General features: G+C 37.6%; 1 long non-coding RNA gene across 1 annotated transcript; it reads right to left on the reverse strand.

Moving 5' to 3' along the window:
• Window positions 1-256: 256 nt before the first annotated feature.
• On the reverse strand, window positions 257-16,658 carry LOC114664244 (uncharacterized). The gene is made up of 6 exons (XR_007936633.1): window positions 16,614-16,658; window positions 10,952-11,024; window positions 4,933-5,153; window positions 4,226-4,298; window positions 2,496-2,671; window positions 257-1,578 (listed from the first exon to the last, which is right to left on the reverse strand). It is a non-coding gene; the product is annotated as an uncharacterized LOC114664244 (long non-coding RNA).
• Between the last annotated feature and the right edge of the window lie 7,396 nt (window positions 16,659-24,054).

Below are 24,054 nucleotides of genomic sequence, written 5' to 3' on the forward strand. Positions count from 1 at the left end.
ACAGTACACCTAATCTCAACTAAAAGTTTCACACAAGATCAGGTTTGTACCACCAATTACACTTTTGGTAAAATGGCTAATGTACTGTACTGTAATTACTTACTGAACTTAAAACCCATTGCAGATTGCCATTTTTCTGATCACCATCAGACTAAATTACCATTCTTTTGATAAAGTATTTTAATTTCAGCCAACAAGATACAAACACTGACAAATTTTATTTAAAGAAAAACGTAAACTTTGCACCTTTAAGTTTCTTACATCATAAAATTAAAAAAAAACAAAAAAAAAAAAAAACGCACACAACTTTAAGTTGTCTTTTTACCAAATAAAGGGATTTCAGACTTTATAAAGTAACAAACATCCATCAATGGCAATAATGCATTTTTACAACACGTAGTTTTGAAACAATTATTGAGGATTACATTTATATTTTTTTCAGGCAGTGAATGCAGATTAAAAAACAACAAAAAAAAAAAACCCACTGAAGGAGTGGGGGAAAAAAATAAGGGAAGCCCTTAAATGCAGTACAGACTGTCCCATAAATCTTCTTTCAGCTGCTCTCGTTAGGGGTTGCCACGGCAGATCACCAACTTCCATATCTTTCTGTCCTCTGCATGTCCTTGTTCTGTTACACCCATCATCTGCATGTCCTTTCTCACCACATCCATAAACCTTCGCTTAGGCCATCCTCTTTTCCTCTTCCCTGACAGCTCTACCCTTAGCATCCTTCTCCCAATATACCCAGCATCATAGATAAATAACATTACCACTACCCAACATTTTGTCCACTATGAGAAAATAAATTAATATTGCAACATTAACCCTTTGCAGTCGTATTTAATTTTCAATGTCACGCTACATTAGTCGTAATTAATTATTGAAAAAACGCCAATAATTACAGCAGTTATTTTTTTCAAGCACGTAGGAATAACACAGGCCACTTTTCTCGACCAGGCGACTGTGCAAATCGGTCAGAAACTTGCAGGGCCACCAGCGGTGGCCTGACGACCTATAGCACACTTTTTACTAAGGCCAGTTTTCTGGCCTAACGACCGCAAAGGGTTAAAATGGTAATAAAGAGGAAAGAATGACTAAACATATATATTCAGAAACCGAGACTTCAGCATCCTTAATTTTTGATTCAATTCATCAAACAGGATTTTTTTATCACAGCAAGAGCACTTAGCCAGCTGGTATGTTGGCTATAGTGATTTATGTATACCCTTAAGCAATTTTACTAGCTGGTTGGGTAGGTTTGCACACACAAACACTACATTAACATACAATTAAATGCACAATTTGGCTTAAATTTTTTGTAAAATACTAACCACAATTTTTAGCATTAAAAATGAACCCATTCAACACTCTTCATTATCAGAAACTAGAATATAAACGTTTTTTTTTTTTTTAAAACAAAACTTACAACACTGTGTTAAGCAGCACCTGATACGGCCTTCACACATCAGTTTGAAGGGACAAATTTTTCAGTCATAATAGGCCTGGGCAAGTCCAAATACAGTCTTAGTAACTTGGACAATATGGAAATTTCAGAGGAAATCTTTGATTATAGGAGACCTGAAAAAGTGGGGGGGAAAGAGACACCTTCAGGAAACTGTGTGGATTAGTTTTATAGACAAAATACATCATATACAATGTACATTTGTAAACATCATCACTTCAATAAACAGCCACCTACATTATATAAGAGAAATGACCAATATTTTAGATAGAAAAATGCACCTTCCAATTTCTGCACTTTTCATCACCTACTGTATGTTATATAAATGGTATTCAAAAGTGTAACAGATATTACAAGGTTATAGCAAGTTGCTTTTGCAAACTACCAGAAGTATGAGGCTAACACAGTAAGTCTTGAGGTGATCCTGGCTCAACAATACAAGTTACATCTGACAAAAATGCTTATTTTGCTTATAACTTACAGAAACAACTTGAGACTAAATCAACAATTATCATGTAAGTTTAGGTTAAAAAAAGCATTAAAATATTAAAACCTTAAAATTACACCACTTTTCACTTCTTGACAGCCATGTTAATTCACCCTATTAATTACCTTAGGATAGGGTGGGGGACTAAGGTACTGGTTTTTGAGCTTTCATTTAAAAAAATCCTACAAGCAGGAAAACTATCATGTGGAGATTGACATTAAAGGCAAGTTAAAGCAGATAAAAACAGTATGTTGAAATGGTCATCTTTAGATTTGAAATCAATTACATAAATTTGTATTTACCAATCTCAAATTTACACAAGACTGAAAAAGACAGACAAAAATGCACATTTCAAATTATGATGGTTCTATATGACAGAAAAACTGATATGTATTAGTTTATATTATCAGGTTATTATGTTAGGGAGTAACATTAAAAAGGAGTGTTAACATGTCCTTTAAAAAGGAGTGTAACTTTAAGCAGTTACAGGGTATAAGTGCATTTAGTCCTAATAATAAATGTGAACGATATACAAGTAGCACCTACCTTTATCATGTTGCAGGTCAAGTTTCCATGGGGTACAAGATTTGTTGTTTCCAAATTACCAGTACTTCATTTTCATATAAATTCCACATCAACAGTTAACTCATAAAAGTTTGTAGTATGCTTACTGGGAAATCACTAGCATTGTTCAGTACAGTTGAGTGCAAAATAATTGGAAGCTGTATTTAAAAGGAACATATGGAAAATATCAAGGCTACAGATGTAAACTATAGCCACTGGTTAAGACATTTTTGAAGTAAAAATTGTCAAAACATTATGATTGGTGGTTTACATTCAACTCAAGAGGCAATTTTGGTAGCATGCAAAATTAAAATAAAAAAATATCAAAATTATACCTAAAGCAGAAGCATCAACATAGTTTGATCAAATCTTCTTCAAGGTGACCTATATTGGACACACCCCTTAAGTTTGGATCCTGCCTTGAACTAAACCCGGCCAGGATTTTCTCTGGCCATTCTCTTAACCTACAGTATAACTGAACTGATTAGGTTCATTGATGGATGGATTTATAGATGGACCTTGTTTAACATGTTGTCTGAATATACTAGGATAATACAGTTGCTAATTATATTGGCTACTATATTTCCTATAGAACAAATCTATTGGGACATATCTGTTATATATGCTTAGAGATTTTGCAGTTTAAATTTCCTCCTCTTTTCCGGTTCATATCTCAATTATAATAATTTTTTGATGTTTATTCTAATCATTATTATTCTATTTTACTATGTAAATAATGTAATCCAAAGCAATGTTTATGTAAATATGTTATAGTTTGTAATTTATTGTTAAATTGTATTTGTAAATACGTGCAAGTGTTCCAAGCTTGTTATTAGTAAAGAGTGCAATGCAAGGACAAATTTGATTAAATTGGCTTGAAGAGGGCTACTCAGATTGCTAATGGTTCATGAGGATTAGTGCCAACAAGATGTTTGTATGAAAGGCAAAAAGGCATGACATTAGCAGCTCGGGGCAAATTTGTTCTTTAAAAACATAAAATTCTTATTTTGCATAAGTAGCATTCCCTTGCTAACCTATTTTATCCTCTCAACTATGACATACAGTAGCTTGCTTACCATCTTACATTAAACACAAAAATGGCTTTCAGTTAGGCTGTATTCTTAAAATAATAGGAACCATGTTTCATTTCTCAGAACAAAAAAAAAATATGTAGTGATGGAAGAAACATCTACAGTTTCAGTTACAATGCAACTTTGCTATTAGAAATATGTGCCAAAAATTAAGCAAACCTGTGTCTCTTGGTTTGGATAAGGTAAAAAGGTGGTAAGGAAACTTTTTTATATATATATATATATATATATATATATATATATATATATATATAATTTGGGAAAAATGGTAAAGATTTTAGAAAGACAATTAGACAGATAAAGTATCTAGTATAATCTCATGAGTACATCTGATAAACTCCCTTCCAAAACTATGTGAGACAGAAGAGTAAATTTCTATACAAGAGAAATACCACTCAGTTGAAAATGGTAAGTTTCTAAACTAACCAGAATATTCCTCCAATACCTCAGGTAAATCCTTGAACCATCAGATTAGGTTGGTCAACAAATACTGCTGAACCGTCAGAGTTCAGGTCTCATCACCGGCAAAATCAGAGGATATCTGTCAGTTTACAATATTAAGATAAATGCATCACCAACAGCCATTGAAGAATAGGAGAATACAGAAGACAAAAAACTTACATGGCTTGGTGGGTGCTTGTATTGGGTACTAGATGATAGCCGATGGTCACATCTCATTAACAGAGGTAAGCCACTGTGGAGAAATATTATATTGAAAATTAGAATATGTTTGAACTGGTTGATATACTCCAAGACATGAAGAAAAATAATGAACAGTATATCTCAAAAGAAATAAAGTGAAGGGTATAAACAGCTTTTACTGAAGCTCAAAAATACATACATATTAGCCATTCCAAAAAAAGTGAGGCATTATATAAAGATGTACTGCTGCAAGCATGGAGTCCCAGTGGCATTTCGTGACACACGTCTGTTGAATGTGTTACTGATTAAATCAGAAATGATGTGTGCCATTGTTCATAATAGCTAGCCCTTTAGTTTTCATTCTCTTTTCTGCCACTATCTGCAGTGGAGCAAGCATGAATTCCATTACTGAATCAAGCTTCTTATTAGCTTTTTGATGGGCGTCTCTTGCAGTGATGTCACAAGCCCAGCAAACTACTGTGTAGAAAACTGAAATGGCTACTACTGAGTAATAGAACATTCAAAAGGAATTTAGATATACTTTATTAATCCCATAGGAAAATTCAGATGCATACAACAGCAGAAACAAAAAATTAAGAGGATACATACTCACAGGACAAATAATATTGCCAATCAATCAATAAATGTATATTGTGCAGATATTTAAAAATGAACTTAATACGTACATTTTGAGGAAGCACTGAATTGCCTGATAGCAGTGGGCAGAAAAGACCTCCAAAGGTGATACTTAACACATCGTAGTGCAATGAGCCTGTGGCTAAAAATACTCCAAGAAAGCACTTCCTGGAGGGGATTTTTCATAATGGCATTCAATTTCATCACCACCCTCTTTTCCACAACAGCTTCCACAGTGTCAACGGCTCATCCTATTATGCAGCATACTTTCCTGATAAAAAAAAAAAATAATAATAATAAAACACAATGCCTGAATAAACTTATTTATTGAGCACAAGGTGCTTCCCCAGAAGACTGACGTATAGAATAATACACTGACTATTATGGATTGATAGAACATTTCCAGCAGCTTGCTGCATACATCAAAAGACAAGTTTCCTTGGGGGTACAGTCTGCTCCAGCTCTTGTACAGCGCCACTGTATTGTCAGACCAGTCCAGTTTGTTGTTTCTATGAACGCCCTGGTACTTGTAGCTCTAGACCACTTCAACAACCCCCCAAATGGTGACTGGTCTCAGAATTTCCCTGGCATGCTGGAAGTCCACCACCAGCTCTTTTGTCTTGCTGATGTTGAGTTGCAGGTTGTTGTCCCTGCACCACAAGACAATGTCCTCCACATCCTTCCTGAATTCTGACTCATCTCCATTATTAATGTAGCTTATAATGGAGGATGCATCTGAAAATTTCTGTAGATGGCAAGCGTTGGTATTGTCCTGGAACTATGTTGTATAGAGGGTAAAACAGGAAAGGAGATAGGACAGTTCCCTGAGGTTCTTCAGTATTACAGACCACCATTTCCAACACACAGCCCCTCAGCCTCACAAACTGGTTTTTTGGTCAGGTATGAGCTAGTTAGAAATTATACGTTCTCTCCTTGTGCGCATGGGTTTTCTTTCACAGTCCAAAGACATGAGTGTTAGGTGGACTGGCAATGCTAAATTAGCCCCAGTGAGAGGTGTGTGTGTGTGTGTGTGAGCGCGTTTCACCCTGCAATGGCTCAGTGCCCTGGCCATAGGTTGTTCATGCCTGTACCCATTGCTTGCTGCACTTCAGCTGCATTGTGACCATACCCTGGAAAAGCAGATTTAGAAAATGGTTGGACATACAAAGACAAATTACTGTCAAATAAAAACACTATACACAAGGAAACAGAATCTACACATTTATTCCCAGAATATAATGATCTATACCTGTTCTAAAATGTTCATTGTTTTTAATTTTTCCATATAGCTATACTTGCGCTCATGGAACGCAAGCAAAATGCTGACAAAATTAGGTGCTATGCACAGTGGATTCAGACCACTTCACTTTCTGCACTTTGTGCTGTGAATTTACTTTTAATTCGATAAATCTGACATTTCAGCTGATAATTCTACACTGAAGAACCCATAATGACAAAGTGAATATGTTTTCCGAAAAGGTCTGCAAATTTATTTAAAATCAAAAACTGAACTTTTATTCATGCAAGCATTCAGACCCCTAATTCAGCACGTTGCAGAAGCCACTATAGCAGCAATAACAGCTTTGAATCACCTTGAGCAAGACTTTACAAGCTTTGCACACATTCTTCCTAGCAGATCTGACTGAATGGGAGTCATCTGTAAACTGCCATCTTCAAGTCTCTCCTCATATATTCTATGAGATTAAAGACTGGGCTTTGGCCTGGCCACTCAAGAACTGTCAGAGGCTTGTTACAAAGACACCCCTGCATTGTCTGGTTTTCTATAAAGTCCTTTCTGTATTTGGATGCATTCATTCATTCTTCCCTCAATTTAGATCAGTCTTTCTGTCCCTACCACAGAGAAGCATCCCCATAGCATCACAGTTTGGATGGGATTAGGCAGGTGATAAGCAGTTTCTGAACTTCATCAGATAACAAGCTTAGAGTTCTTCGCAAAGAACAATTTTTGTCTCATCAGACCAGAAATATTTATTTTCCTTGTGCTCTCAGAAACCTTTAAAATGCCAAACTCCAAGCAGGTTGTTATATGCCTTTTACTAAAAGGTTACTTCTGTCTAGCCATTCTACCATAAACGCTAGAGTTAGGGAGTGCCACTTAAATGGTTATCCTTCTGACAAATACTCCCATATCAACAAAGGACTTATGGAGTTGGTAGACCAAGGCCCTTCTTGCCCAGTTACTCAGTTTGGCTGCACAGCCAACTCTAGGATGAGTTGTGGTGGTTCCAAACTTCTTCCATTTCACAATAATTGAGGTCACTATGCTCCTGGGAACACTCAAAGCATTAAAAATTGCCCTGATCTATATCTTACCACAGTGGAGTTCTCCTTGGACTTCATGGCTTGGCTTTTGTCCTGACATGAAGTGTAATTTGTAGAAACTTATATAAACAAGAGTGTGCTTTTCCAAAGTACGTCCAGTTAATTCAGTTTGCCATAGATGCACTTCAGTCAGGTTCTAGACACATTTAGGATGCAAACCAGATGCATCTAACCACAAATTTGGAGTGCCACTGCAAAGGGTCTGAATTTGTCTATGAATGAGACATTTTTAATAAATTTGCAAACATTTCTGAAAAAATCACCCCCCCCCCTTGTCTTTATGCATTAATGACAGTAGACTGATTAGCAAAAGTGACAAATTTATCCATTAAATAATAAATCTATAACACAAAGTGTGCAAAAAATGAAAGGTGTCTGAAATCTTCTACAATATACCGTGTATGTATATGTTCATCACAGGACAGCTGCTTGTGAAGCGGTGCAGAGTAGGAGAAAGAGCAGCGCTGAATATACAGTGCATCCGGAAAGAATTCACAGCGCATCACTTTTTCCACATTTTGTTATGTTACAGCCTTATTCCAAAATGGATTAATTAATTTTTTTCCTCAGAATTCTACACACAACACCGCATAATGACAACGTGAAAAACGTTTACTTGAGATTTTTGCAAATTTATTAAAAATAAAAACTGAGAAATCACATGTGCATAAGTATTCACAGCCTTTGCTCAATGTCGATGCACCTTTGGCAGCAAAACAGCCTCAAGTCTTTTTGAATATGATGCCACAAGCTTGGCACACCTATTCTTGGCCAGTTTCGCCCATTCCTCTTTGCAGCACCTCTCAAGCTCCATCAGGTTGGATGGGAAGCGTTGGTGCACAGCCATTTTAGGATCTCTCCAGAGATGTTCAATCAGATTCAAGTCTGGGCTCTGACTGGGCCACTCAAGGACATTCACAGAGTTGTCCTGAAGCCACTCCTTTGATATCTTGGCTGTGTGCTTAGGGTTGTTGTCCTGCTGAAAGATGAACCGTCGCCCCAGTCTGCGGTCAAGAGCGCTCTGGAGCAGGTTTTCATCCAGGATGTCTCTGTACATTGCTGCAGTCATCTCTCTCTTTATCCTGACTAGTTTCCCAGTCCCTGCCGCTGAAAAACATCCCCACAGCATGATGCTGCCACCACCATGCTTCACTGTAGGGATGGTATTGGCCTGGTGATGAGCAGTGCCTGGTTTCCTCCAAACGTGATGCCTGGCATTCACACCAAAGAGTTCAATCTTTGTCTCATCAGACCAGAGAATTTTCTTTCTCATGGTCCGAGAGTCCTTCAGGCTTTCAGCCTTTTGGCAAACTCCAGGCAGGCTGCCATGTGCCTTTTACTAAGGAGTGGCTTCCATCTGGCCACTCTACCATACAGGCCTGATTGGTGGATTGCTGCAGAGATGGTTGTCCTTCTGGAAGGTTCTCCTCTCTCCACAGAGGACCTCTGTAGCTCTGACAGAGTGACCATCGGGTTCTTGGTCACCTCCCTGATTAAGGCCCTTCTCCCCTGATCGCTCAGTTTAGATGGCCGGCCAGCTCTAGGAAGAGTCCTGGTGGTTTCGAACTTCTTCCACTTATGGATGATGGAGGCCACTGTGCTCATTGGGACCTTCAAAGCAGCAGAAACTTTACTATAATCTTCCCCAGATTTGTGCTTCGATACAATCCTGTCTCGGAGGTCTACAGACAATTCCTTTGGCTTCATGCTTGGTTTGTGCTCTGACATGAACTGTCAACTGTGGGACCTTATATAGACAGGTGTGTGCCTTTCCAAATCCTGTCCAATCAACTGAATTTACCACAGGTGGACTCCAATTAAGCTGCAGAAACATCTCAAGGATGATCAGGGGAAACAGGATGCACCTGAGCTCAATTTCGAGCTTCATGGCAAAGGCTGTGAATACTTATGTACATGTGCTTTCTCAATTTTTTTTATTTTTAATACATTTGCAAAAACCTCAAGTAAACTTTTTTCACGTTGACATTATGGGGTGTTGTGTGTAGAATTCTGAGGAAAAAAATTAATTTAATCCATAAAATAACAAAGTAACATAAAATGTGGAAAAAGTGATGCACTGTGAATACTTTCCGGATGCACTGTACTTGTAAAACTATGGACAACAACCCTAGAGAGCAGAGATGAAGGGTATATACAGTTGCACCAGTGCCAATAATAGGTTAGATTTTTTAGATAAGGAATAAAGTAGAATTGGACATCAACTAGGTATAGGGAGGTGAAGGAGTGACAAATGGCAAAAACTTTGTTTTATAGATGTCTACTTGATGAAGACAACAGGTGGCTTCAAGGGTAGATGCTGGACTGTACACTTGTTCTGAGAGTTCACTACAATGTTATATTCATTTGAGTAATAGCTTAGCTTCACTGAGATGTAAAGTAGGTGGGACTGCAAAAAATAAAGTTCCTAAGTTTGTGGCCTTTGATGTTTTTTTGTTTTTTTTTTACAAAAGCAGTAGAAGCACCTATGGCATGCATTTTTAAGTACATTAATGAATGACTAAGTAAGTGCTTTAAGTACAATTCTAGATGTGTCTAAAGACACAACTGCACACATCTCATGAATTATGCAAGACGACTTTAAAACAAGACAAAGATTTGTTCTGAAATGATGAATTTCAAGAAAAAAAAAAGCATTATTCCATTACATGTTATTAATAGCATAATGACACATACTTGCCAAAGACACTGGTGGACAAACTTGATTTGGAATGCTTTGTTACAAAAGTTTAAGATTTAAGCAAGATGTTTTAAGTAAGCGTGGATTGAATACTGTTGAGTAATGAATGTTTTTTGTGGCATTGATATTATGAGGTTTAGATTGTAACTGTGATAGTATTGATTAAGCATTATTTACTTTAACTCTAAAGAAAATTCAAGCAATAAACTTACCATGTACAAATGCCAAGGCAACTTTAGTGGTGGTATATGATGATTATTATATATTGTACTTTTGCAAATAGCATGCACCAGTCATCACCATGTCTACAAAGTTCCCACTGTTTTTGCACAAGGGAAATCTCTCCACTGTATAAAGTATACTGGTAAACTATCCATCCATCCATCCATTATCCAACCCGCTGAATCCAAACACAGGGTCACGGGGGTCTGCTGGAGCCAATCCCAGCCAACACAGGGCACAAGGCAGGGAACCAATCCCGGGCAGGGTGCCAACCCACCGCAGGACACACACAAACACACCCACACACCAAGCACACACTAGGGCCAATTCAGAATCGCCAATCCACCTAACCTGCATGTCTTTGGACTGTGGGAGGAAACCGGAGCGCCCGGAGGAAACCCACGCAGACACGGGGAGAACATGCATACTCCACACAGGGAGGACCCGGGAAGCGAACCCGGGTCCCCAGGTCTCCCAACTGCGAGGCAGCAGCGCTACCCACTGCGCCACCGTGCCGCCCACTGGTAAACTATTCATCCAAATATAAGTAAGGAAGAAAATTTAAAAATAGTAAAATACCTAAATTAACCAGAAAACTCTTCCGAAGCCTCAGGTAAATCCTTGAACCATCAGAATTGAGCAGCCAACAAATAATATTGAACTGTCAGAATTTAGGTCTCATCACAGGCAAGGGCAGAAGTTATCTGGCAGTTTATAACACAAGAGGAACTTATCCCCATAAAAGGCATATGAGATTAAGAAAATATATTTCATTAATCACAAAAAAATTTTTAAAAACTACTTACACTAGTAGGTTGGCAGCTGTATAGGCTGCTAGGTGACAGCATATTAGTGCATTTCATTATTTCAGCTAGACCACTGCGGAGAAAAAAAATTAGATTTAAGGCATCAGTTCTTGTCAATTCAATGAAACATCCCATTACTGCTGCCACAATTTAATTTTCTGATTTACTATCTGGAACATGCATAGAAAAAAGAAACCCGAATGACATCTTTCAATTGCAGAAAGGTTAAGAAAACATGAAGATAGGTACAGTAATTTAAAAGTATAGCTATTTAGAGTGTTTACAAGTTCTACTCACGTTTTAAAATTAGTTAATAAATTCAGACTCTAGAGTATTAATAAAATATTCAATCATATGAATTAATATATTGCAATTTTGGCATTTTACTTGTTTACGCAATAGCACTGGCATCTCACACACTGAGCTTCCTGGGTTCGAATCACAGACCAAAGGCATCATTTATAAAACTTTCTGTGAATTTGAGTATGAAAATATGTGCACGCCAAAAAATCAAAATGAGTACCTCAAAAAAAAAAAAGGAGGGGGGGGTATCAGGTTTATAAAACCTGTAATATGCAAGTTTCAATCTATCATTCAAAACACAATCACCTTGTAAAAATGTGTCCAGGAATGCATGTCAAACATCACCCTGACACATCCAAATATGGAGCATGCTAATCAATCTCCTACATATGCAGTCACGATGCTGCAGATTTTCATGAGCTTGTACAGCAGCCTATCTCCTGATGCTTACAGATTCTTCCACCTGCATGTAAGAGTACCTGGCTGTGCTCCGAAACTTAGCCGCTATTAACTGGCATGATTGCCGTTTCAATGAATAGTACAGGCCATATGAAACGCTGAGGATTCAGCCAGTTACCTTATCAATAAGCCAGCCATCACATACAACACCATCACATCTGTCAGAGCTACTTTGACTCAAAATAAAATAAAATAAACCATGTGTTGACCCAGCCCATGGGGGCACATTTCCCAGCCACATTTTAGCATCACAGACTCCCCGTACAGTAATGAAATGTAACCACTTACAGTTAACAAAAGTAGTTTCATTCTCACTAGGTTCCCTTATTGTAGTACGAGTGCAGTAAAATGCCCAGATTATGATAGGTGAACCAGGCACTGCTTCAAATTGCCCTCTTATGTTGTCAAAATCATGTTAGGTTTTACGTATGTGCACCCACACCATAAGAAAACTGGACGTAGTGCCTCGCCAGTTGGTTAAGGGCTCCCAGCCCAGCAGGCACAATGGAGCTGAAGCTTGCCGAAATATTCCAAACAAGTTGGGCAGCATTGGCCCCTTTTTAAAATGGAACTAAGCTACAGTGTCTACAATTTATATGGCACTTTTGAGATGCAACGGTTTTGTAACATCAACACACAACAGCTTGGTGTTACTAATAATTATGAATTTGAGTCAGTCATCATTTAGCTGATTTGGCTGCAAATTCCTGCTTGATCAAGGGTGTCCAAAATATTGTGTACACATATGTCAGAGTTGCCATGAATATACCCATGTTTCTCTGTCAAATTTCTTTCGTAAATCCAGATGTTTGCATTTGCACAAGAAGAGGTTTGAAATGTGGTTACGCAAGCTTTATAAGTGAGGCAACAGGTTGCTATCCATGTGGAATTTACACGTTGTCCCTAGGTTTGAATAGAGTTACCTTCCATACCATGTGCATGTTACTTTAACTAGAAATTGGAAGTTTACTCTTGTGTAATCAAATGCGTGCATGTGAGCAGGCCCAGCAATGGATTAGCCTCCTGTCTGTAGCAACTTCTTGCCTTTACCAGATTCAGCAGGGAAAGGCTTCCCTATCCCCAAATGAACTCACCCTTAAAGTTGCACAGGAATAAATCACTAAGATTGTTGCTGTTTCAATCCTGGAAACAAATTGTAAATAACTTATGTATAAATGGACTTCTACCAATTCAACTACATGCAAACCAAGTGATATTTGCTTCAAAGCAAAGGAACAGACAAACAAGCCAAAATAGGACAGAGGAACTATCATATAGGCCAATTAGTGTCATTTGAAGATTTCCATAGAACAGGGTATCTGTTGCCTTCACTGACTAAAACTTGATGCAGTTCATAGCCTCGAAGAAATGGGCGGTTCGCAAGTACATACTAATTGATTCCACAGAGTACAACAGATGTCTTCAGTGTCTTTTCATTTTGCAGGTAGATGTTTTACACACATGTGCACCTACCACCCATCTGATTCATGACTCTAGTTCACCTCTCTTCTGAATCTTTCAAGTTCAGACAAATGAGAAGTCTGTTAGTGAGGATTCTCTCATTCACCATACAAGTACAATACAGCTACACATTTATATTAGAATGCATCAGTTGTCTGTTGTGTACAATTTGTTATTGAAACATGTTTATATAATCTGTTTTAAAACAAATACTAAAAAAACCTAATACATTTATTAAATTTTTGACCCTACAATGAATCAGTCACACTAAATTTTACCTTACAAAAATACTATTCTAATTTCTAACAATTGCATGTTTTGAACTTTAACTCACACTTCTTATGGCTCATTGAGTGCACTAGGCACACATATTCACTAATTCATTACCCCCAATCAAGCTACACGATTCTTGTTCATTTGATTCTCAAACTGAAAGATTACCAGAGGACGATGTGCCCAATTCTTGAGCTTTCGAAGGGGACAATGTTATACAATATGAATTAGTGATGTTTAATATTTAATGTATTCAGGGATGGACAAATTGGTAGTTCAGACACTAGGGACTACAAGCTTTTAATTCCAGACAAACAAACAAGACTCATCAAACCTGGCAGAATACCAGGTTTGATCCATGCAATATTTTCCAATCAAAAACAAACTGATAAAAACAAATATAGCATACCAGACCGCGTTTATGCTTACAGCATGAAGCCAGTGCAAAGAATGCAATACAAAGTGTGTGCACTGCTGGCGAACAAAATGCATTTATACTCACAGCAGCCTGCTAAAATGGCACATTGATATTCTCCTAGTAGGAAGGTAGACAGTGTTTAATCAATGATGCATAATTAACAATTTCACAGCAGAGAAAGTGAGACTTTCTTACATGACAAGACGACACACTACAAAGCTTTCTGCCCGTCTTCAATTCACTTTAATGACCTGTTGTGTCATATTTAGCCCTTTGTTCATCATTCTGGCACACATATAACTAGCCTCTCCATTAAATTTACCAGTGTGCACAGCATTCTCACAGTGCACATCACCACGTATGATGCAATTTTTGCCAGGCAGATCCTGAAACTAGCTTGAATACAACAAGAATTAACAAGGCTTACCATGCACACATCCACTAGTGTGCAACATAGCGAAATAGTGCTACAAGTCTGCAAAACAAGCAAGAACAGCAATGATGCTACTGGGGCAGTGAGAGAAAGAATGCCAAAAGTTAATAGTTTCCTCTCATATTTTACCATAATATAGGGTGGTCCAGATCTAACAATGCAACTTTTAATGCAATGCAATAATTGCATAATTAGATCTGGACCACCCTGTATAAATAAGGTAATAATTAAATGCATCCTTTGTCATGGGTTTTAATAAAAAGGACAAGGCAAACTGTTCCACTACTTCTTCAATACCAACTACAAGTAAATGAAATCACAACAACAAGCAGCACTAGGGCAACAATTTTTCAAATACTGGAAGAACCTTTCAGCTGATTAAATATGGAGGATACTCCCCAAAGTAGCGATGAATACTGTAATGCAGAGCAGCCAAGAACATCAACAAAACACATAAAAGTGATCCTTTGCTTTTAAGCAAAACTATTATTAGGACTGAAATGGTGAGAAAGGGCAGTAACATTAGACACTATGCTTGTCAATCTGCAAGATGTTGAAATTATTGATGTAGTATGGAGTCACTTCATGAAATGTAAATCTCAGAAACAAATTTGTACACTGATGCAGCAGGTAACTCTTTTCAACTGACTGACCTTCCTACAGATGAGGAAAAGACTAACATTCTGCAGCTTATTCATCACATGTTATGGCATTGTTCCAACAACACTCCTCTGGCAGGTTTTTAATGTTTGAGCCTTGGGTTAGACATTAACCTTTCAAAAAATCAGAGGTCCATACTCCTTTTCAAAAAGAGCTCACCCTATGAAGTTGCAGAAAGGGCACAATAAAAACATTTATTTATATAGCACATTTACATACAAATGATGTAGCTCAAAGAGGAATATCATTAAAAATAAGGTGCTCACCATAACCTAATACATATTCTGGACTTCTAACTGAAAACAGCACCTTCCTCTCTGATACACTAGAGGTTGTGAAAATGCTCCTTATTAGTCCAGACACTACAGAATATGAACATGCCGTCTTCAGGCCTAAACATCATGTTTACTAACATGAGGACTCGCTTCATGGTCCAAGTGTGACAAAGATTCATTCACCTGTACACAGAGATAACTGGCTCTGTTCAACTAAAGTTGTATGACATTGTAAAGGATATACAGGTACTGCACTTTAGAATAGCCATGAACATTAAACTGATTATGTTTTTGACAGAGAAACTAAATTGTTGAGGTATAAACTGGATCTGAAAACAAAATTTGAAAAAACAATATTAATGCAGCATTTCAGTTCATTTTTTATAATACATGTTTGTGTACACTGGAAAATGATCACTCGTCAACATCACATAATTCTTTATTTTTTTAAGTTTTTTTTTTAATTTTTATTCTTTTCCAAGGTGCCGACTGTGTTTATATTGTGGTACAGGACTGCTAAACTTTACAAAAACACATGGCTGTAAAACGTTGCAGGCATATCTCCACCTAGTTTATAAAAGTACACCTGGACTTCTTGGTTTTCAAAGCTGGTAGCCCAGCAGGCTGTAACAAGTATTTACAATTTGCCCGCGATGGCACGGATTATTTCGCCATTTATTCAAAGGAATCCGCTCCCCAAATTTTTTTTGGAGTACAGTACTGTATTGCGAATTCAAAAGAACTGAAATGCCCCTCGCTAAAGGGAAGCCTAAGCACAGCAGCAGCGCAAAGCACTCATTCACACACGAGTCCGTTTGAAGTTGCCAGTTAACCTGACACGCACGTGCTAGGGACACCAGAGGAGCCGATGGGGGGAAAAAACGATCTAGTTCCAAACAGCATCACAGTTCATCGAAAAAGATAAGTTACATGTATACATTTGATTCATGTTCGATGTACAAATGTAACTTACATGTGGAGCTTGAATGTTTCTTGGCAGGCTACAACGAGTAACTGGAATGAAGACACTCGACATATTGAGGAATCTTATATACAGCTATCGCTGCAGCCCACGTCAAGATTCTAGTACGGCACTTTGAATAATAATAATAATACTGATGATGATGATGATAACCACACGAATACACGCCTCAAGCATGCTTCGATTTTTCACAATATCCTGAAGACTACACATTTTGTTGTTTTTTTTTCAGCGTAGAAACATTTCGTCTACTTTCTAAAACTAAAATTCATGTGGATTTTTATTCAGTTTTCAACTTTCCTTTCCTCCCTGACAGAAGTAGCAGTAGTAATTATTATTACTGTAGTATTATTATCATTATCATTATTATTATTATTATAACTTGAAAAAGGACTCACCAGTGTTACCACGAGGTAGCACACTTCGCTCACAAGAGGAAAGAGGGCGTGCTGAGGGCGCGCGCGCTTGGGTAAAGAGTTACAAAACAGTTGACCTTTAACCTCTAAAACATAAATGCAAAAAAAAGTTTAGACTTAGAAATCTATACAGTTCAAAATCTACCCATAGAATGTGGTATGAATTATAAAAACATTTTAAAATGTGTTTTTTCGAAAGCTTATAAAAAGGGAGGGGCTATACTGGAGTTAATGCGCGCACCCCTGTGATTAGAAGTATGTGGCGGATAAAAGTTAGAAGGCAGAATATGGCACAACCCATTAAAAGCAGCCGATTACAATTATGTGTAACAGTAGGTGATCACCAAGATCGGATCAGTGAAAGGTTTTGAACGTGCTTTTTGACGGGAGCATTGCAGACTGTGTGTCTTGTTCTTTGCTGAATATACAAAGGACACAAGGTGACAGAGAGCTTTCAGCTACTGTTTATGAACTCGATATTTCTTTCAAACACAATGAACATCTAAATAAGGAAAATTTTAATAATTTATAAAGATAAGCGTCAGATTTAGCCAACAACATACTGAACTCACAGCAAACGTATATATCATTTTTTATTTAAGCATGCAGAACTATTGTGGTAAATTGATATTTGCACTTCTCCATAGCAGCGTAGTTCTTAAACGAAATGCCTTTTGTTTGAAGCATATTGCATCTTCTTTCGGTGTCTGTACTTTGAGTTTCTTTTCGATAGTTTAAGGGTGGAGTGTTAGGTTAATGGGCAACCGTAAATTAGCCCAAGAGTATGTGAGTGTGCATTGCAATGGACTGCTAAGCTGACACGTACATGCTTGGTTTCTGCCTTTGCTATCTGCTGGCAAAATAAGCCATGGCTTGTCAAACTCACTGTCAGCAAAAATACCATTGCTAATTCATCAGAATTACTGTTAGCTTTGATTTTTTGAGTACAGTGAACATTTTATTTAGATAAGGACAACAACTCATTTTGCTTGAAATTAACAATTTAGCAACAGTAGTGATTATAAATAACAATGCCAATAGTGATTATAAATAACAATGCCAATATCCAAATAAAATCCCGTATTTTATTCATGAACAAAATTATCCATGGCCTTCCTCTTAAGGTAGTGATTTAATAGAAGGGAACATTTAGGATTTTGTAGGAGGAATCGTTGATTGTTCAGGAATTTCAAATAGGTGCAAGAAGGCAACAACCCTGTGAATCAGTTTTAGCTGTTTTTGCAATATATATGAATGCTGTATATATATAAATTTAATGTTTTGATAAATATATTCAGGAATGTTTATGATATCTGCTATCTATTAGAGTATCCAGTTCATGTCCTAAAGTGCAGAACAACTGCTAAATGCTGTAGTGGTGACATTGAGTTTTTTTTGTTAAGTTCTGTGATATGATTTCAATTTTTTATTCATTTCAGTACCTTTGATTATTTTTCATTTATTAACAATTTAAACATTTTGTTATGATCTCTACTTTGAAACGTTTAATAAGTAGTGAAGACTTTGTGACAAGTAACACTATGAAAGATGTGAATACGCTATAACATACTTGGTGTAAATCAAGTGTTCTGCATTTTCAGCTTTTAATTTTCTGTACACTTTCATCAGTACCAGAAAGACAGAAGAATAATGTAATGATGGAAGCAAGAAGGGCTGCCCATGACATCTATAAATTGATTATGGATGAAATAGATACCGTGCCCTCTGTAAGCAAAGGAGCATCCATCCATTCATTATTGAATCTTCTTAATGCAGTTCATCCTAGCAGCATCAGGCAAAAAAAAGCAAGAGCCAACACTCACTCACAAATAGCAGCACTCAGTCATAGAAGACCATTATAGAGGCATCAGTTAACTCGGAACGTGTATTGGCTATGAGAGGAAAAGAGAAGAACTAAAGAAAACTTTATGCAGATGTGTGGAGAATGTGCAAACTCCACAAAGATACATGACCAGCCTGGAAGGTTTGCTAAAGCATATCCTTAAGTAAAAGCGGGATTACCAATTTTAACACACCATTCTCGGACATACTGAGCCCACACTAGGGTCACAGAAAGCCTATCGTAGCACACCGGGTGGAAGGCAGAAATCATCCCTGGACAAAGTGCCAGTTCATTTTTGCTGACTTACATGAATACATACACTCATACTAACACAGGGCTGATTAGGAATCACCAACTAAACTAATGTAAAGAAATATGGGAGAAAAGAAGAGTAATGGATTGGATTAATTGATGTTAATCAATCAGCTATTACAAGCTTTGCTTAAGAAAATGCATATAATTCATTTGATATTTCATTAAGACTCACATTTTGTTATCCTTAACTTTCTCTGTAGATGAGAGATTCAGATTTTTAAACATATTGTATATCAAGGAAACTGAAACACTCATTTTAAGAAAAAGACTAAAACAATTTATTGATTAACATGGTATAAGGCAAAATCTATTGTATTGTATACTACACTGCTTGCAGATGATTCATCTTGTTTAGTTAATAGAAATTTAATTCACCTCTCTTAACTCATTAGGACATACTGTATATACACTACCAGTCAAATGTTTGGACACACACAGAAATTTTCATGTTTTTGTATAGACATTTATACTTTTTTTATCAAGATACCATTAAAATGACTTATAAATTCAGCCAGGACATTACTAGTGTTGCTAATGGTTATTACCTCTTGAAATGACAGATCTATAATTTAATATTCACATATGACTATAAAGCCCCATTTCAGCAGCCATTCCTTCAGTGTGCTTATGATCAGCTCTCTTGGCTTATTCTTATTTAGTAATTTTAAATGCTAATTGGTTATTTGAGAAACCTTTGTAATTCCATTGGCACCACTGAAACCCATTATTCTGTTCACTTGGGTTTCAAGGTATCCTGATATTTAGCTCTGGGCTCAAAAATAACCAAAAATACCATTTTCTCAAGAAACACTTCAGCCTACTGTTGTGTCATACAGTGAAGGTTGTTACTGTCTTGAGAGAAGAGGGCAAGCTGGATCTAACCAGTTTAGAAAAAGAATGGGAAGGCCCAGATGCACAACTGCTCAAGTGGACAAGTATATCAGAGTCTGTAGTTGGTAAAACAAACTCCGTACAGATCCTCAACTGGCTTCTTCCTTAAATACACACCAAATACCAGTATAATCTGAAACAGTGAAAAAATGACCCTGGGATGCTTTTAAAATGACTAATAAAGGATAAGCTAAGAGAGTTGACCATTAGGACACTGAAGGAATGGGTACTGAAAAAGGGTCTTTGCAGTTATAAGTGAGTAAATATATTAAAAATCAGATATTTCAGGCACTAGTAGCCATTAGTAATGTCTTGGCTGCATTTAAATAAAAATGAATGGAATCTTGATTTAAAAAGGGTATCAATTCCTGTCAAAAACATGAAAATTTCTGGGTGTGCAAACTAAATTCTCACTGGAAGTGTATGTGAGTAGCAAAACACTGAAAAACATACAAACATTATTTATGTAGGATATTTATTTTAATTGCACTAATCTCTATAATAACAGAAATATTGGAGTATTTTTTATGATATCTAAAAACTCACACTGATTCTCTTCTGGACCAAGTGCAGTTTGCCTACAGGGGGATGTCAAGTATGTCAGGATAATACTAATTCCAAACTGGCCCAGTGTAAAACTGTGTATAAGTTACTCTTAATTGACTAGAGTCAATTTAAGAAAACAATTTTGTCAAAATCCCACAGCTTTCTGAAAAGCAGTTAATATTCCTAAGACTGTAAAAAGCTCTTCAGTGGTTTCTTGTGTATTAGTAAAAGAAATACTGACTTCCCCAAGTAGGATAAGTAAAACCGTATAAGCTATTAAAATGATCAGATTTTATGCTGACTATTTCTAATAAAGTTTAAAAAAAAGACAAAATCAGTTGCTTTTTTAAGTGCTATATATAGGAATGTGTCATTAGCTGAAAGCCGCTATTATTCATTCATTCAATTAGCACCCGTTAGCTTGTGGAGGTGAGGAAAATGATACAGTTGATTCATCTGTAAAAGATAAAAAAGCAAATATTAGAGAATTGTATTATTAAAGAAAAGATGATGGGAATGTGGCAGGATAAAAGAGGAAATGAAGATAAAACAAAATGGTCTTACAACAAGTGATTACTGATTTAAATTAGGACAGTGATGCATGAAGAATAATGTACAGTGCCCTCTGTAAAACCTGAGACAATTAAGTGAAAATTGCAAGTTTTTTATATACACAGGTAATAAGATGAAAATATGACTATGAGGCAAAATGAAAAGGTGATAAATGTTGTTATGCTGGTAATATTTGTAAATATTTGTTTTGATTATTAATCTGTTGTATGCAGATAAGAATTTACTGAATTCCATAAATCATGACATGAAATCTAAACGTAGCATTTTGTTTGTTATCCTTTCATTTCTGGTGTCCATACACCATAGGACAAATTAGCATGAATTAATTTATTTAAATATCATTTGCACACAATAACTTTTTCGTGACTGCAGCCTGCTGACATCACCAGACTTCATAGATGAAGTGAATATTGGTAATTACTAGGTACATCCTGTAAGTGATTTGTTTCTTTCTTTTTCTGGTTATTCTATATTGTGGATTTGCCTATGGCCAGGATATATTTTATTATTTACATTGTCACGCATGCACATCGGAGGATCTCCTTACAGGCTCTGTCAACGTATGTAATAACCCTACCAGGACAACAGTGGGTACTATCGCAAACATTGTCTTCTGTTTCACTCCGTGCAGCACTGAAAAACTGCTGAGTGAGAGCACCTGACTCTGTCCCTTCTATTTTCCCACCCATAAGAATCCTGGATAACCAGAAGGAGGTGTCATTTATGTACAGGCGAACTGCCAGACTGAGCTACCAATAAAAGTGACCTCGCAAGAAAAATATTGTTTTTGTTGATTCCTTGCTCAGAAATTTAGGGCAACTGTGCCAAGATGGGTGTTTCTTTTGTTTATCTTTCTTTTATATTAAATGGGCCGACCTAGTTGGCACTCCAGATTTTAATCTGACAGTCTGTCATTACTGCACCTGGCCACAATATGTAATTCTTGTTTACTTCTAGCATCCTAATTATTTGTTTTTTTGATACTTTAGGCCTACTGATTCTACAGGAAGATGTCAGATAAAGAGCAAAGCTAAATCTGACAATTCATAGCTCTCAGTGCACAATCAGAACAAGAAGAAACATATATATAAACAATAGCAAATGGGGTGTACTATTCTGAAAACTCTCTATCTATCTATCTATCTCTCTCTCTCTCTCTCTCTCTCTCTCTCTCTCTCTCTCTCTCTCTCTCTCTCTCTCTCTCTCTCTATATATATATATATATATATATATATATATATAATCTCATGTCACGCACAAGCGCATGGGGAGCAGCTTAAGGACCCAATGCGCATTGTGACAAGTCGCGCCAGGGGACAATGGCGGGGTACTAACCTCTCTCTCTCCCTGTAGAAAAGATGAAGCGCCACCACCATAAACCTTCCTGGACAACCAAAAGAACAACACTTCTGTGTTCCTTTCTTTCCTCTGGTCCCCCACTGATAACGTCCACTACCCATCCACCACCACGCCTTCCCAGCATTCCACGTTCCAAATGTCCATGGGCTGCCTTTCCTCTCCTCCCGGGAGCTTCGTCCTGCTCCTGACTCTAGCTCCCTGATTGTAGGGAGGTGGGCCCTTTTATTCTCACCTGGATGTGCTCCAGGTGCCTGATGACACTCTTCCGGCAGCACTTCCTGATGTGGCAGAAGTGCTGCCCGTGCACCTGGAAGCACTCCGGGCATCGCTGGAAGGATCTTCCTCCAGCTTCCCAAGTGTGGCAGAAGTTCATGTTTCCCGGGCTCTCTGAGGCTCGGTGTGCCCCCTGGCGGAGGCCATCGGCCCCAATGGGCTTGAGCCTCCTTGCTCCTCTCCCAATCCAGGGCGGTTGCTCCCTCGTGGCCTGGGGGACGTATAAATCACCTCCCGGTTCTTCCAGGCGTCCCGGCTGGGTCTGTACCCCAGCCTCCTGTGACAGTATATATATATTTATATATATATATATACTGTATATATGTACACTGTATATATGTGTGTGTATACTGTATATTATATTGTAACAGCCAGGTGTGAGTCAGTTGCAGGGGCATCTATATAAATGGTAAGCCTGCAAAGCCACATGGTATTCCAATATGTGCGGCAAAAGGTGAGCAGTCCTTTTAAGTATAGCTAGCCACCTCAAAGAGCCTTGTGAAGAGCAGATAATTAGTCCATTGCAGTACCCGACGCCAACACTAAATTGGTGTCAAAAGCAGAAATAAAAGACCTACAGTCCGGTTTAGCCTTGCGGCAAGTGCCTTGGACCTGCTTGCCTCATTGGAGGAGTTGTTTGAGAGTCTCGAGGCTCAAATCTGCCATCTAGAGTGCCATTTGCAGCAATAGTACAGGGGGGAAGACAGCTGAGAGACTGCCATCTTTGCAGCTCCATCACCACTTGTCCATCTGCTAAGGTCTGGCAGAGCTTCAGGCTCATGAGGCTGGGGAAAAGTGTGGCAGATTGAGTTGCTATTGACCCCAAGTGAGCTGTGAGAAGCAGAGCCAGTAGTAAAAATCCACAGTCAGAGGACAGATTCTCAAAGCTGAGATCTAGACCTGGAATGTGGTTTGCAGCTCCAGTTCAGTGAAGGAAAGCAGCCAAGAGGCTGGAACATCTGCATCTCCCCACAAGGAAGTTTGCCTGTTTGCTTACAACTGACCAGCATTGAATGCATCTGATGCACCACGTGACAGCACAGCACTGAACATCCCAGCTGTGACATTTGACAGCAAAGTGCTCACAATCTCTGCAAATGAGCCTTCATCACCAGCTGCATGACTAAAGCAAACTACATGACTGAAGCTATTCCAAGGGTTTTTTCCTCCAGTGCAAGAAATTAGAAATAGTCCCTGGGGTCAACAACTTCAGCGGGAGGACTATATAATGATGGTGACAAGTTATATCAGTCAGGGATAAATCACCCAAGTATGAGTTGGCATTACATCACCAGTGGCAAGGGCACCTACAGTGCATCCGGAAAGTATTCACAGCGCATCACTTTTTCCACATTTTGTTATGTTACAGCCTTATTCTAAAATGGATTAAATTCATTTTTTTTCCTCAGAATTCTACACACAACACCCCTTAATGACACCGTGAAAAAAGTTTACTTGAGATTTTTGCAAAATTGCAAGCATTGAAACTTAAAACTGTGTTAGAAAATTTTTTAAAATAAAAAAAATATATACTGTATATGCTCTAGGCACAAATATTAACAGTCTTAGTATAAGTACAGTATTTGCAGTTTCAGTGATGTGTAAGCTATAAGTTTACACAGG

Source organism: Erpetoichthys calabaricus, chromosome 13 (assembly GCF_900747795.2).
Source record: "Erpetoichthys calabaricus chromosome 13, fErpCal1.3, whole genome shotgun sequence".
NCBI lineage: Eukaryota > Metazoa > Chordata > Cladistia > Polypteriformes > Polypteridae > Erpetoichthys > Erpetoichthys calabaricus.